Below are 14,198 nucleotides of genomic sequence, written 5' to 3' on the forward strand. Positions count from 1 at the left end.
TACACCTAGGTAATGGCCACTAGACAAGATGCTTTCAGTCTAGATAGCTGGATGGGAAGGACCCATTCCTGGTAATGGGCCATTAGGGAAAACAATAGGTCTTAGGAGATATTTATCCACCACCTGAGCCTTTCTGAGGACACTCCAGACAACCTGTGAGTAATGACTGTGATGACTCAGCAAGGCAGGCAAGGGCCTGTGACCAGGTCACATGATTCCAGACTCCACTTTGGGATGTCAGTGTTTTTCCACAAACTGAATTTGGAACAAAGGATTCCCATCAGATGCTAAAGCTATATAAGGCAGTGAGTGACATAATTTGTAGTTCTGCTCTCCCCACCTAAGAAGACTCCTGGAAACACCTGAGGAACAAAGACTGAACTGGGGAAAGTGCTGGACCCAGGCTAAAGGGATTTCTAGCCTGTGAATGAAACACCTGGGGATTCCAAGCTGTAAAGAAAGAGCAGTTTGCTCCTTAAGAATCTTCAGCCTGCTTGTACCATCAGTTAGTGTGAGAATCTGCTATTCATGTCCAATCTATTTCGTATACTAAGCTTAGTTTGTATTTTTTGTTTATCTGATAGGTAATCTGTTTTGATCCATTTGCTATCCCTTATAATTACTTAAAATCTATCTTTTGGAATTAATAAACTTGTTTTTGCTTTATCTAAACCAGTGAGTTGGAGTGAAGTATATGAGAATCTTATCTCAAGGGGCAAAGGCTGTTGCATATCCCTCTCCACATTGAGGGAGGGGGTGAACTTTATGAGCTTACACTGTACGGTTCCCTGTGCAGCACAAGGTGATATTACTTTGGGTTTAGACTCCTGAGCGGGTGCATGCCTGGAGAGCTGGGAGTTGTCTTAGCTGTAGCCTTTCTGTTGTTGGTTCATTGCAGGGCCTGGATAGAGAGCCTGCATGTTCTGAAGCTAGTGAAAGTCTGGAGGGCTTTGCAGCTTTTCACAGCAGCATAGTGAGAGAGGGAGCCCAGGATGGTGGGTCAGAGGGCTCAGTGGTACCTCAGTTCCAGGTGGTACCCCTGTGAGAACCCGTCACAATGGCATGGTCGAGCAGGGTTATATGCACAGCTTGTTGCTCTGAGTGAGATTTGCACTTCATACGCTGGTGGTGATTTTAAGTGAGATTTTAAGTGTAGTGGCTTGAGATCAGTCAAAGAAGTTACCCGTTTGTTATTTTCTGTTTGCTTATTTCAGGCAAGGGAGTTAGGGTCAGAAAAGCAGCAAGATGAGTGAAAATTGTGAATTTGGAACTGTGCAGAGTGCAAGCAGAAGAAAAAGAGAACCCCAAAGACTGTTGGAGATAAAAGAATTAAAAAAAAAAAGTATTTGAAGCCCAGAAGCAAGTCATGAAAGCAGAGAATGCAAGGCAAGAAACTGCATACCAGAGAGTTTTGCAACTGAAACAGATAGAGGAAGGTAAAGAAATTAAGATCCAGAAATTAGCCATGGAGGGGAAAGAAAAAGAAAGAAAGCACCAACTAAACTTGCGAAAGAAGCAGAACCAGATAAAAGATTTATTGGGGAAAAAAGGATTGTAAGTTTTTAACCCTGTTGAGTATTAAGCTGAAACCCCAGAGGAAAACGATAAGGTCTCAGGTACTGCTGGAGTAAGGGGAGAGTGTCTCTTTAATTCCTCTGCAGCCATGGGAAATTGTATGCTTCCAGGGGTGAGTGTGGTTGAGACCACCTCTCGCCCAGTAGCTGAAGGCAGCATTTCCCCCAGAAAGGGCGGGGGGAGGGAGGGAGCGTTGCCTACCAGTGAGAAAACTGTCCAGGTTGTTGGCTGCCAGCAGGCTGCAGATAAGTAAGGGACAGACCTCACGTACATAGGGAGATGTATCCCAGAGGGAAGTCCAGAGGAGGGAGATGGAATTGTAGAGACCACTGAGGTGGGTGAGGGTTCCACTGACTCTGTAGCTGGAGGCAAACTCAACTCCGAGAGGGAGGAGGGCGTAGTGCCTGCCAGGGAAAGAACTGTTCAGGCTGTTATCTGCGCGCTCATCACAGCTGGACAGGGGACAGATTCCACTCTAGGTGTGTGTCTTAGAGCAGGGGTCAGAGGAGAAAACTGAAAAGGAATTAGTGGGAGTACAGGGATGTCTCCACATTGATCACATGTGGGGAGGGGTTTGCCCAGGACTGAAACGCTGGGTCAGTTTCTGTGCAGCCAGGCACCCAACCTGTAGCTCAGGTTTTAAGAGCGAACTGTGTAACTGACCTCCCAGAGGGGAGCAGTCACACAACTGACCTCTTTGGAATAGAGAGAGGGATGACAGAGGATCATAGAATCATAGAAGATTAGGGTTGGAAGAGACCTCAGGAGGTCATCTAGTCCAACCCCCTACTCAAAGCAGGACCAACCCCAACTAAATCATCCCAGTCAGGGCTTTGTCAAGCTGGGCCTTAAAAACCTCTAAGGATGGAGATTCCACCACCTCCCTAGGTAACCCATTCCAGTGCTTCACCACCCTCCTAGTGAAATAGTGTTTCCTGATATCCAACCTAGACCTCCCCCACTGCAACTTGAGCCCATTGCCCCTTGTTCTGTCGTCTGCCACCACTGAGAACAGCCAAGCTCCATCCTCTCTGGAACCCCCCTTCAGGTAGTCGAAGGCTGCTATCAAATCCCCCCTCACTCTTCTCTTCTGCAGACTAAATAAGCCCAGTTCCCTCAGCTTCTCCTCATAAGTCATGTGCCCCAACTCCCTAATCATTTTCATTGCCCTCCGCTGGACTCTTTCCAATTTCTCCACATCTTTTCTGTAGTGGGGGCGACCAAAACTGGACGCAATACTCCAGGTGTGGCCTCACCAGTGCTAAATAGAGGGGAATAATCACTTCCCTCAATCTGCTGGCAATACTCCTACTAATACAGCCCAATCTGCCGTTAGCCTTCTTGGCAACAAGGGCACACTGCTGACTCATATCCGTGTTTTCATCCACTGTAATCCCGAGGTCCTTTTCTGCAGAACTGCTGCTTAGCCAGTCAGTCCCCAGCCGGTAGCGGTGCATGGGATTCTTCCTTCCTAAGTGCAGGACTCTGCATTTGTCCTTGTTGAACCTCATCAGATTTTTTTTTTTTTTTGGCCCAATCCTCCAATTTGTCTGGGTCATTCTGGACCCTATCCCTACCCTCCAGTGTATCTACCTCTCCCCCCCAGCTTAGTGTCATCTGTGAACTTGCTGAGGGTGCAATTCATCTCCTTATCCAGAACATTGATAAAGATGTTGAACTAAACCGGCCTCAGGACTGACCCCTGGGCCACTTTGCTTGATACCGGCTGCCAGCTAGACATCGAGCCGTTGATCACTACCTGTTGAGCCCAACAACCTAGCCACCTTTCTATCCACCTTATAGTCCATTCATCCAGCCCATACTACTTTAACTTGCAGGCAAGAATACTGTGGGAGACCATATCAAAAGCTTTGCTAAAGTCAAGATATTTCACATCCACCGCTTTCCTCATATCCACAGAGCCAGTTATCTCGTCATAGAAGGCAATCAGGTTGGTCAGGCATGACTTGCCCTTGGTGAATCCATGCTGGCTGTTCCTGATCACTTTCCTCTCCTCCAAGTGCTTCAAAATGGATTCCTTGAGGACCTGCTCCATGATTTTGCCAGGGACTGAAGTGAGGATACCCCAATTCAGGTCCCACTTTTGGAAAAATTCTGTTCCTGGTATACTTGTGGAAATGAACTCTGTCTCTTTAAGATGGGATGAGAATCCTACTAAAGACTTGAATGTTGGTGAAAATGCTAATGACTCACCTGAGAAAGGGGAGGAGGAAGCAATTTCCAGGGTGGGTAAGATACAGCAAGCAGCTAAGGAAAAGCTGCTGGAGGATCACAGCCCTCTAGGAAAAGGGGGGTGGGGAAAGTCCCAGTGCTGGGAGGGTAAATCACAAAATCCTAGGAGCGGGGGGCGAGGTGAGGATTTTTTGCATGGGCATAACCCTGGAGATCAAATACAGCTCCACAGAGAGCCAGACACCATGCAAGGTCCCCTCACATACTTGCCTCACCAAAACCCCAAAGACCTACATAAACTGAGAACCCTTTGTGACATTCTGTACCTTGGGGGAGCATCCTGGAACCCCCATATTCCTCTTTTTTTTTTTATAATCATGATCTTGCTTATAAAGCCTGCCTTGTACGGTACCCGGGGAAAGGTTATGATCTGCTGAAAGTCGTTTCTCTCTCCATATATGTGTATTATGAAGTTATGAGAATTGTGTTGTAGGGTTGTCATTAAAACATGCTGTAAATTGGGGAATCAGCCAGATATTAGCTCCCTAGAGGCAACAGCAAGGAAGGTAACCAACACCCTGGTGGGGTGTCAAACAATCCAACAACAGCCATTGTCCAGCAAGGGAGCTACAATTCAATGACTCACCTGCATGAGGCCACACCAGGGGTATTGCTTAACATTGCCTGGGGACTCAGCAATGCCCCCCAGACGTGCCTGGACTTGTGCTCCACAAGCACATAGGACTCAGAGTATAAAATTGAACACAGGGGGCCCATGCTTGGCCTTTCTTCCCCCCCCCCCACCTATGCTGCAAGCAACAAGGACACTCTGAAGACTCCAACTGAGGGGACTGGTACAGATTTCAGGGGTGAAATCTGTGTACAGTACTATGCACCCATGCACCTATTTGCTATAACAACACTGAATTAGACTCTAAATACATTCTATGGGTGGCTTACCCGAGATCACTTATCCACTGACACTTTAAAAACTCCTGCACCCCAATCTGTGTCTATGCTGGTTATGTGCTATGAACCTTGTTACCGATATTTGTAACCTCTCATAACTTAAGCCTGACCCCAGATGTACAGTACCTTCCTTCTTAACTTGTGCAAATTTGATTTTAAACGTTCGCTTTAAGAAAATTTTTAAATCTGAACTGCAATATCCAGTGGGGTGAGAAAAACTGCTGAATCAAGTTGTTGCCCAGTCTAATAGAGTTGAGAGTTCAGACTGCGTGGTTATATTTTATTTCTTTTGGTAACTAATGCTGACTTTTTGCCTATCACTTAATACCACTTAAAATCTATATTTTGTAGTCAATAAATTTGTTTTACTGTTTATCTTTACCAGTGAGTTTGTAGAAAGTGTGTGGCAAATCTGCTCAGGTTTTGCAAAGGCTGGTGCATATCCACTTTCCATTGATGAAGTGGTGAACCAATTAATAAATTTGCACAGCCCACCTTGAGCAGTGCAAGACAGTATATTCCTGAGATACAGTGCTGGGAGCTGGGGGGATTTGGCTCTGGTGCCTTTCACTGTGTGATTCATGAGTGGCTCTGGGAGCATTCATGCAATCTAGCAGGGTGTGAGTCTCTACTTGCTGTTGTGCTGAGTGATCACAGCGTCTGGCGGGGCTTGCTGCTTGTCACTAGCAAAGCATTGTGAGAGACAGCCCAGGCTGGACAGAGTTTAAGGGGGCACAGCGGTCCCCCAGTCCCACAGATGCACCCCGGGGATCCCATCACACCCTTACTGAAGGGGACACTGGAAAAAAACACTAACAGGGAGGAAAGACCAGTATGTGAATACCTGCTATGGTTCAGGGAGGAATAGAAAAAAACAAAGAATATTAAACAAACCGGACTGTCTAAACAGAAGGCGTGGTACTTGGAAATCCCTCCCTGTCATGAATTTGCTGGTACTGTTAAGTCTCATAATACACAGTTTGTTGGTTATATTGAAGGTAAATCCTTTGAAAAGGTGTAACATGCATGATTGTTGGGAAGAACTTTCGAACATGCTAGGAGTGGTATCAGGGAAGTCCTATAAGGATACTGCTTCTCAACTAATACCTGTAAACAGGATTAGAGCTTGGCACAGCAGAAAAAGCATAACAAACCCAGTCTGCTGTGTAGAAGGGGAAACTGAGGCACACCATCTCATGGCATTGGTGGCTAAATGCCAAGACACTGACACTCTAAAATAAATTGATATCTGCATTATGTTAACAATGCTACACACAAGAATGTTTTCAGCAACCTGGGAAAAGAAACACAGAAAAGAAACTGCGTGACGGTAGAACGTTTGGTAACACTTCGGAATTGTAGAGCCAAACCTAAAGCGGGCATTAGGCATCTGCCTCCGCATTAGTCAGTGACTAACCCTCTGGCAGTAATCTAAGAGGGAGGTGTGACACCATGCCCCATAGTCTTCACAGTGATATTATTATATGATTATGGCATAATTATGATGCATTTTATACAAGATAAGTCATGTGAGGTGTCATTGGAAACGTTATGATTTGCCAAATATGAGTATTCTATTTGTGCACATGTATCAGTTTTGTATCTGAAGTTATGAATAGTGACTATGTATCTGTATTTCAGATGTAGTTACATCTAGGTAATGGCCACTAGACAAGATGCTCTCAGTCTAGATAGCTGGATGGGAAGGGCCCTTTCCTGGTAATGGGCCATTAGGGAAAACAATAGGTCTTAGGAGATGTTTATCCACCACCTGAGCCTTTCTGAGGACACTTCAGACAACCTGTGAGTAATGGCTGTGATGACTCAGCAAGGCAGGCAAGGGCTGTGACCAGGTCACATGATTCCAGACTCCACTTTGGGATGTCAGTGTTTTTCCACAAACTGAATTTGGAACAAAGGGTTCCACCAGATGCTAATGCTATATAAGGCAGCGAGTGACATAATTTGTGGTTCTGCTCTCCCCACCTAAGAAGACTCCTGGAAACACCTGAGGAACAAAGACTGAACTGGGGGAAGGGGTTTCTAGCCTGTGCATGAAACACCTGGGGCTTCCAGGCTGTAAAGAAAGGGCAGCTTGCTCCTTAAGAATCTTCAGCCTGCTTGTACCATCAGTTAGTGTGAGAATCTGCTATTCCTAGCCAATCTATTTCGTATACTAAGCTTAGTTTGCATTTTTTGTTTATCTGCTAGATAATCTGCTTTGATCTGTTCGCTATCCCTTATAATCACTTAAAATCTATCTTTTGGAGTTAATAAACTTGTTTTTTGCTTTATCTAAACCAGTGAGTTGGAGTGAAGTGTATGTGAATCTTAGCTCAAGGGGCAAAGGCCATGACATATTCCTCTCCATATTGAGGGAGGGGGCGAACTTTATGAGCTTACACTGTACTGTTCCCTGTGCAGCACATGATGGTATTATTTTGGGTTTATACTCCTGGGGCGGGGGGCGAGTGCCTGGGGAGCTGGGAGTTGCCTTAGCTGTAGTCTTTCTGTTGTTGGTTTATTGCAGGGGCTGGAGAGAGAGCCTGCCTGCTCTGCAGCTGGGTGTGTCCTTACCTGTGTGTATGCTAGTGAAAGTGCAGGCTGGAGGCTTTGCAGCTTGTCACAGCCGCATAGTAAGAAAGGGAGCCCAGGCTGGTGGGTCAGAGAGCTCAGTGGTACCTCAGTTCCTGGTGCCACCCCGGGAGGAACCCATCACACTGACCTCACCTAGTTTGTCTTTTGGTGAAATAAACATCCCTTTTCTCCGCTATGTTTTTACAGTGGGGTAGCTAATGCATGTTGTTATTATTATTATTCATAGCTTGATTGCTCTGATAATAACTGTGTGGCTAACACTGCTCCGTTGCCATGAGGGTATGATGGAATACGACCTTGTGTTCACACCCTACACACTATTGTGAATAATCTTTGTATAAAGTATGCCTGGGGAGGTATCATTTGAAAACTCATAATTTTCTGGTCAGTATTGTCCTGGTGAAATAGGTGTGACAACATTGTATGGGAAATTATAAGATTTTCTTGTGTGCTGGTTTTAAGAGATGTTCCAAATCCCACAGACCTATCCAAACAAAAGTCAGCAAACAGGTCTGTCCTAAACAAAGGAATGTATACTTGCCTTTATTTGCATTTAAGCCATAAACAGAGTCATGAAGCAGGAAGGGAAACAAAGGAAACTCAAAAAGAAAAGGAGTACTTGTGGCACCTTAGAGACTAACAAATTTATTTGAGAATAAGCTTTCGTGAGCTACAGCTCACTTCACGAAAGCTTATGCTCAAATAAATTTGTTAGTCTCTAAGGTGCCACAAGTACTCCTTTTCTTTTTGCGAATACAGACTAACACGGCTGCTACTCTGAAACCTGTCATTATAAAAGGAAACTCAAACACCCTGAGACACCCTCCCTCTCCGCCCACCTCATTTGCTGCACCTAAGAAGACAATTGAAATAGCCATTGGACACTAGGGGAGGGGCCCTGACATGAAAGTTTTGTCAGTAGTCTGCTGGAGCATGTGTTGAGAAAGTTTCTTAAGCAGATACTAGTAAGTTTTTATCTCTTTTTCTTGTAACCATTTCTGACTTTTATGCCTCATTACCTTAGGCACTGAGTTTCTAATCTGCTGTGGGGGTTGCTCCCCCACTGCTCTGCCCAGACCCTGCCCCCACTCCACCTCTTCCCATCCCATTCTGCCCCCTCCCCAGAGCATGCTGCACCCTCGCTTCTTGCCCTCCCCTCCAATGCCTCCTGATGCCACGAAACCGCTGATCCATGGCAGGCAGGAGGCGCTGATTAGTGGGGCCCCCCAGCGGGCAGGAGGCACTGGGGGAGGGAGAGGCATTGATAGGCAGGCTCCCACCAGCAGCACCCCGTAACCGCTTGCGTTGAAAAGTTATTCATAAGTATTTCAAATACTGTTTACAACGCTTCCCGCTAGTTAGTGTTTGGCGTATATTAGAAATTGTATAGCCAGCGGTAAACAAACCTCTAATCTACAATGGAGAGGGACCAATAGAGGACAAAGACCTTCAATCAGGGTTTTACATAGAGCAGTTTTGCACACTGCTTCTCCAGCTTACAGAAATACTGTTCTTTATTTGTGTCCACATTTAAATGGGAGATTTCACCATGGTAGCAAAGGGGGTGAGCAGTGCCCATACCATCCCAACAGGCCACGCCTGGACCAGGAGATAGGGAAAGGGGAGACGTAGCAGATTGTGACAGGGCCTCTAAAAGAGCTGCTAGGCGTCAGTCATAGCTGCCAGTAGCACATTGTGCAGGTAGCAGTTTCTAACATTACAGCCACAGCCAGGACCTTGCCCCATGGACTGGCTGATCCTTGGGTCCGTGACCAGCATCTGCCAAACCCTGCAACACAGCTTGCGCTGCACCCCGGCCCTTCTGCCCCCACTGGCTCGGGCTGGGCTCGGTGCCCCTGCAACCGGGTCAGACTGGGCTCGGCACTCCCACCCACCCTTACCCACCACAACTGGATCAGACTGGGCTCGGGGCTGCCACCCGCCCTAGCCCCACTCTGGGTCACGCCGGGCTCTGTGGCCACACCCCTGCCCCTCCCCCCATGAGGCGATGCTGGGCTCACTGCCTCCCCCCAGCCCCGGCTCCTTCCCACATCAGGTGATGCCCTGCTCACTGCCTCGTTTCCCCCACACACACACCCCACCCCATCACTCGCCCTTCTCTGGGTCACATTGGACTCCATGCCCCTGGCCACTCCCCCTTCTCTGGGGTGGGGATGGGCAAGGTACATTTGATTTATTTCCTGGTTTAGTCTCTGGATGGCGTTTCTGCTGTGATCTTGCATAATTTCATACTTCACCCATGCACAGAACCAGCCCTCTGCCAATGCCCATCTGTCATGAAGAAGGATGGTTCTGTAATATTTTTATGATGACCATTGCATGCCTCAGTTTTCTCCAATGCCTTGCATGACTACCCAGTGGTGGTGGTGGGGGTTTCAATCTGCTCTCAGGTGGACAGGTGTCACCTTCCTTTCTGGGCCATTAAAGAACAACTGAACCCAACCCAAATTCACAGAGGGGCCAGCCAGCCACAGAGGCCCCAAGGCCTGAGAAATCCACATCAAAGCCAGCTGTGAGGTGGGAACCAGGGATTTCTCTACACCCCCTGTCATAAATATAAAGGTAAGGGTAACCACCTTTCTGTATACAGAACTATAAAATCCCTCCTGGCCAGAGGCAAAACCCTTTCACCTGTAAAGGGTTAAGAAGCTAAGATAACCTTGCTGGCAGCTGACCAAAATGACCAATGAGGAAACAAGATACTTTCAAAGCTGGAGGGGGGGACAAAGGGTCTGTCTGTCTGTGTGATGCTTTTGCTGGGACCAGAGCAGGAATGCAGGTCAGAACTCCTGTAAAGAATTAATAAGCAATTTAGTTAGATATGCGTTAGATTCTGTTTTGTTTAAATGGCTGATAAAATAAGTTGTGCTGAATTGAATGTATATTCCTGTTTTTGTGTCTTTTGTAACTTAAGGTTTTGCCTAGAGGGATTCTCTATGTTTTGAATCTGATTACCCTCTTAATCCTGATTTTACAGAGGTGATTCTTTTTCTTTAATTAAAATTCTTCTTTTAAGAACCTGATTGCTTTTTCATTGTTCTTAAGATCCAAGGTTTTGGGTCTGAGTTCACCTATGCAATTTGGTGAGGATTTTTATCAAGCCTTCCCCGGGAAAAGGAGTGTAGAGCTTGGGAGGATTCTGGGAGGAAAGATGTTTCCAAGTGGGCTCTTTCCCTGTTATTTTTGTTAGACGCTTGGTGGTAGCAGCGATAAGGTCCAAGAACAAAAGGTAAAATAGTTTGTACCTTGGGGAAGTTTTAACCTAAGCTGGTAAAAATAAGCTTAGGGGGTTTTTCATGCAGGTCCCCACATCTGTACCCTAGAGATTAGAATGGGGAAGGAACCTTGACACCCCCCTATGGGAGTGTTCCCCCCTGAATTTCCCCGACATCCTCCCCAGTTTTGTGAACTAGTTACATACAGTGTTGTCAATTTAGTGATTGTTTGGAAATTTGAATTGAAATTGAAATATTAATACACACTTTAAAAGCATATAAAGGATATGATACACATTTTATCTGAAAAATTATAATAGATTTGAAAAGTAAGAGCATAGACTAGCTTCCTTATACAGCTGTTGTTTTTATGACCATGTCAGTGCATTCATTTTGGTGATGTTGGCCAACCTAATAATAAGTATTGGCTGGGGTTGGGTTACAAATCACTTGAATGTGGAGGGTAAAGAAATGTTGTTGTTCTTATTATATGAGTAAAGGGCAGTAGAACTGTACTTAGCCTCTGCTGATTGAGGGCATCAAGAGAGAGGGTTGGGGCAGGTGTTTTGCTTGATGGTCTGCCTGAGTCACATGTACGATTTGACCTGCCCCTCTCCACTGTTTAAAGACAGAGCTGATTAGGCTCCATAGATAGTCTTTTGTTGTGTTAAGTGTTTGTTGTGTTAAGCTGAGATCACTGATAATCAGGTCTAAGTGCTTAGACCTGCTGTGGGACAGTGTTTCTGTGGAAGAGACGGCCCAGCCTGTACTAGCAGCGAGGTTCCAGTGAGCAGCTGGAGGAACGAGCAAGGTGCCTTCTTGCCCCCCACCTGGGAGGTGAACTCCTGTGAAAGCACCTCTGAACTCTGAGTCTCCACTGACCAAGGACAACACCAGTGAGTGTTAATGAAGCTGTTACACAACACAGTTCATGCGAACAAACATGGCTGTGGCATCATACTTTCTATTTAGGCAAGAGATACCACACACTGCAAACTGGAGGCCAATGTTAAGTGCATTGTCACTTCTTCATCCTGAATTTGAACACTAGTTCCGAACAAGACCAGCAAATGCTCACTATCTTTCTGCAAGAAACTCAACTCACTGGCTAGAAGCATGTGGTGCAACAGTGAAAGACTCAACAGTTGAAAAAGTGAAGAACTCTCTCACCACATTCAAAAAATTTGCATACATGGCTGATGAATGCACCAATGCAAATGGTCATCAAGTATTAAGTCGTTGTGTACGTTATCTTGATGTCAGTGGTAGGCCAGTAGATACATTTCTAGATGTTCAAGTTATAGAAGACAGACTGGCTGCATCCACATCTTAGAGTTAAATGCTTGTCAACTGAACCCCAAACAGATGGCTGCTTGTGCATTTGATGGAACTGCAGACTTCTCTGGAAGACATGGTGGAGCACAAGCTTTGCTCAGAGAAAAGTGTAACCCTAGTCTCTCCTATACACACTGCAGAGGCCATCTACTCTAACTAGCACTAGTACAAGCATAAAATGTCTTTTGATGTCTTCATTATATTATTGTTTCAGCAAGAGTCCAAAAAGACTGAATATCTTGGAAAATATAGAAGATACACTGAGACTGAAATTCAAATTAGTCCAACCTGGGAAAACCGTCTGGCTTTCTCATGAGCGATCCTTGGCTGTTGTCTTAAAATTACTCCAGCCATTATTACTGGCTTTGGAAAGTATCTACTAAGATGGGATGGATCTAAGTAGTGAGGCTGGTGGATTACTTTTGCTACTACGTTCAGAGAAGACTATTGCCATTCTCTCTCTTAAGTCTACTGTTGACAGCACTTGGATCATTAAACAATGCCATCCAGGCATCTGCTACAATAGTAAAGTAAATCTTTGTCCAGCAAAGCTGATCCAGAAGCTACATTTGGATCAATCAGAGAGCTATCCATTGAAAAAGTACTGGAAGAAGCAAAGACTTCAGTCCAGAAGTTGACTAATGAAGGCATTTATATTGAATCCTTAAGTGAAGAGGACAAGAAGTGTTTAAGACACAGACTTGATTCTTAAAAATCTACAACAGCGACCTCTGGATTCTACTCAACCTCTACGTAGCTTTTACAGATCCCTGTCTTATAAAACACTGACAGTTGAGTGGAGTGAGGCACTACCCGCAATGGGGCTGCCATGTGCTCAGGACAGAATAGAGAATTTGAACATAGAGTGGAATATCATATGACGAATGAATGAAGATTTGACTTCAACTTCTTTTTTGTCATTGCTAGTGGCTTGACCCGATCTTTGTGCTGTGTTTCCTGGGCTGAAAGAAATAGGAATTCATCTCTTGCTACTCCCAGTCACAACAGCTACAGTGGAGCATTCTTTTTCATCACTGAATAGAACTTTGTGTTTTGAAAGAAGTTGCCTTCTGCCTGATCATGTGAATGAACTAATGAGCATATCAACTGAAGGAATGGAAGTACCGGACACACGAGAAGCCACCAAAGATGAATGCATTGCATTCAAGAAGTTCATTAAGAGAGTTGTGCAAAATTATAACAAGAAACCAAGAAGGATGTAGACGTCGTGCTTCATAGAAGGCTTGAGTAGCCAACTTTAATTTGTGTGATAATTTTAAAATCTAATGGTCATGAAACAACATTTTTCTGTTTTTACTATGGTGTCATACAGCCCCCACCCTCACAGTCTCCCTCGTCATCGGCCCTGACACACACACACACACACACACACACACACCTGTAAATTTAAACACCCCCCCTAATTTCAATTCCTGGGGAAAACACTGGTGGGAACCGAGCTGGGGAACACAGGGGAAAAGGTGTAAGGGCTGAGGAGAAGGGCAGGACCTCTCTGGGGGAGGGGGGGCACAAAGGGGGCTGGGACTCCTGTGGCTTTACCTCAGCTTCTCTGGAGGAAGAAAACTGATCCCACAGCCCCCTGGGGCAGCCTTTTGTTCCCACATACTGAGTCCAGGGGCTCCCCTCCCCCACCGTGTGTGTGTGTGTGTGTGTGTGTGTGTGTGAGAGAGAGAGACATCTTCATAGTCCATCAGCAGTCAGGGCGGGGGGGGGGGGGGGGTCGTCTTCCTTCCTGGCTGTAATTACCTTGGTCATTTCCCCCAGGCTGCCTCCCTGGTATTAGTTTCCACACCGTGGGAGGTGACCTGATTTCTTGCAGATACTGTGGGGAGGGAGGGATCCATGCCCCTCCCTGGCAGCCACCCCACATGCATTGCAGCTAATGCAGGCAGGGGTAGTCGGGGTGTGTGGGGGGTCTGAATCATGCCTTCAACGCCCCCAAAGCTAACAGATGGTTTGTCTGACACAAGCCCTACACCCCACATGCAACCCCACAGGGCTGGAGAGAGCTCTGTGCTGCACAGAGAGTGACTGCTTTTCCCCAGGAGCCTTCCCCCACACTTCACAGCTAGGGCACATCTGATGAGGTTGGGGAGGGCTGGGGTGGCAGGTAGGGGTTTGGGGGGCAGTGTGGGGGTTAGGTTAGATGGTGTGGGTTGGGAGGCCTGTGGGGGGCCTGGGCAAGGTTTGTGTGAAGGCTGGGGGGATGGAAGGGGTTGGGTGTGGCCTGTGGGGGGACAGGTGAGGGTTGGGTGATCTGGAGGTAGTTGT

The sequence above is a fragment of the Dermochelys coriacea genome, chromosome 6 (assembly GCF_009764565.3).
Source record: "Dermochelys coriacea isolate rDerCor1 chromosome 6, rDerCor1.pri.v4, whole genome shotgun sequence".
NCBI lineage: Eukaryota > Metazoa > Chordata > Testudines > Dermochelyidae > Dermochelys > Dermochelys coriacea.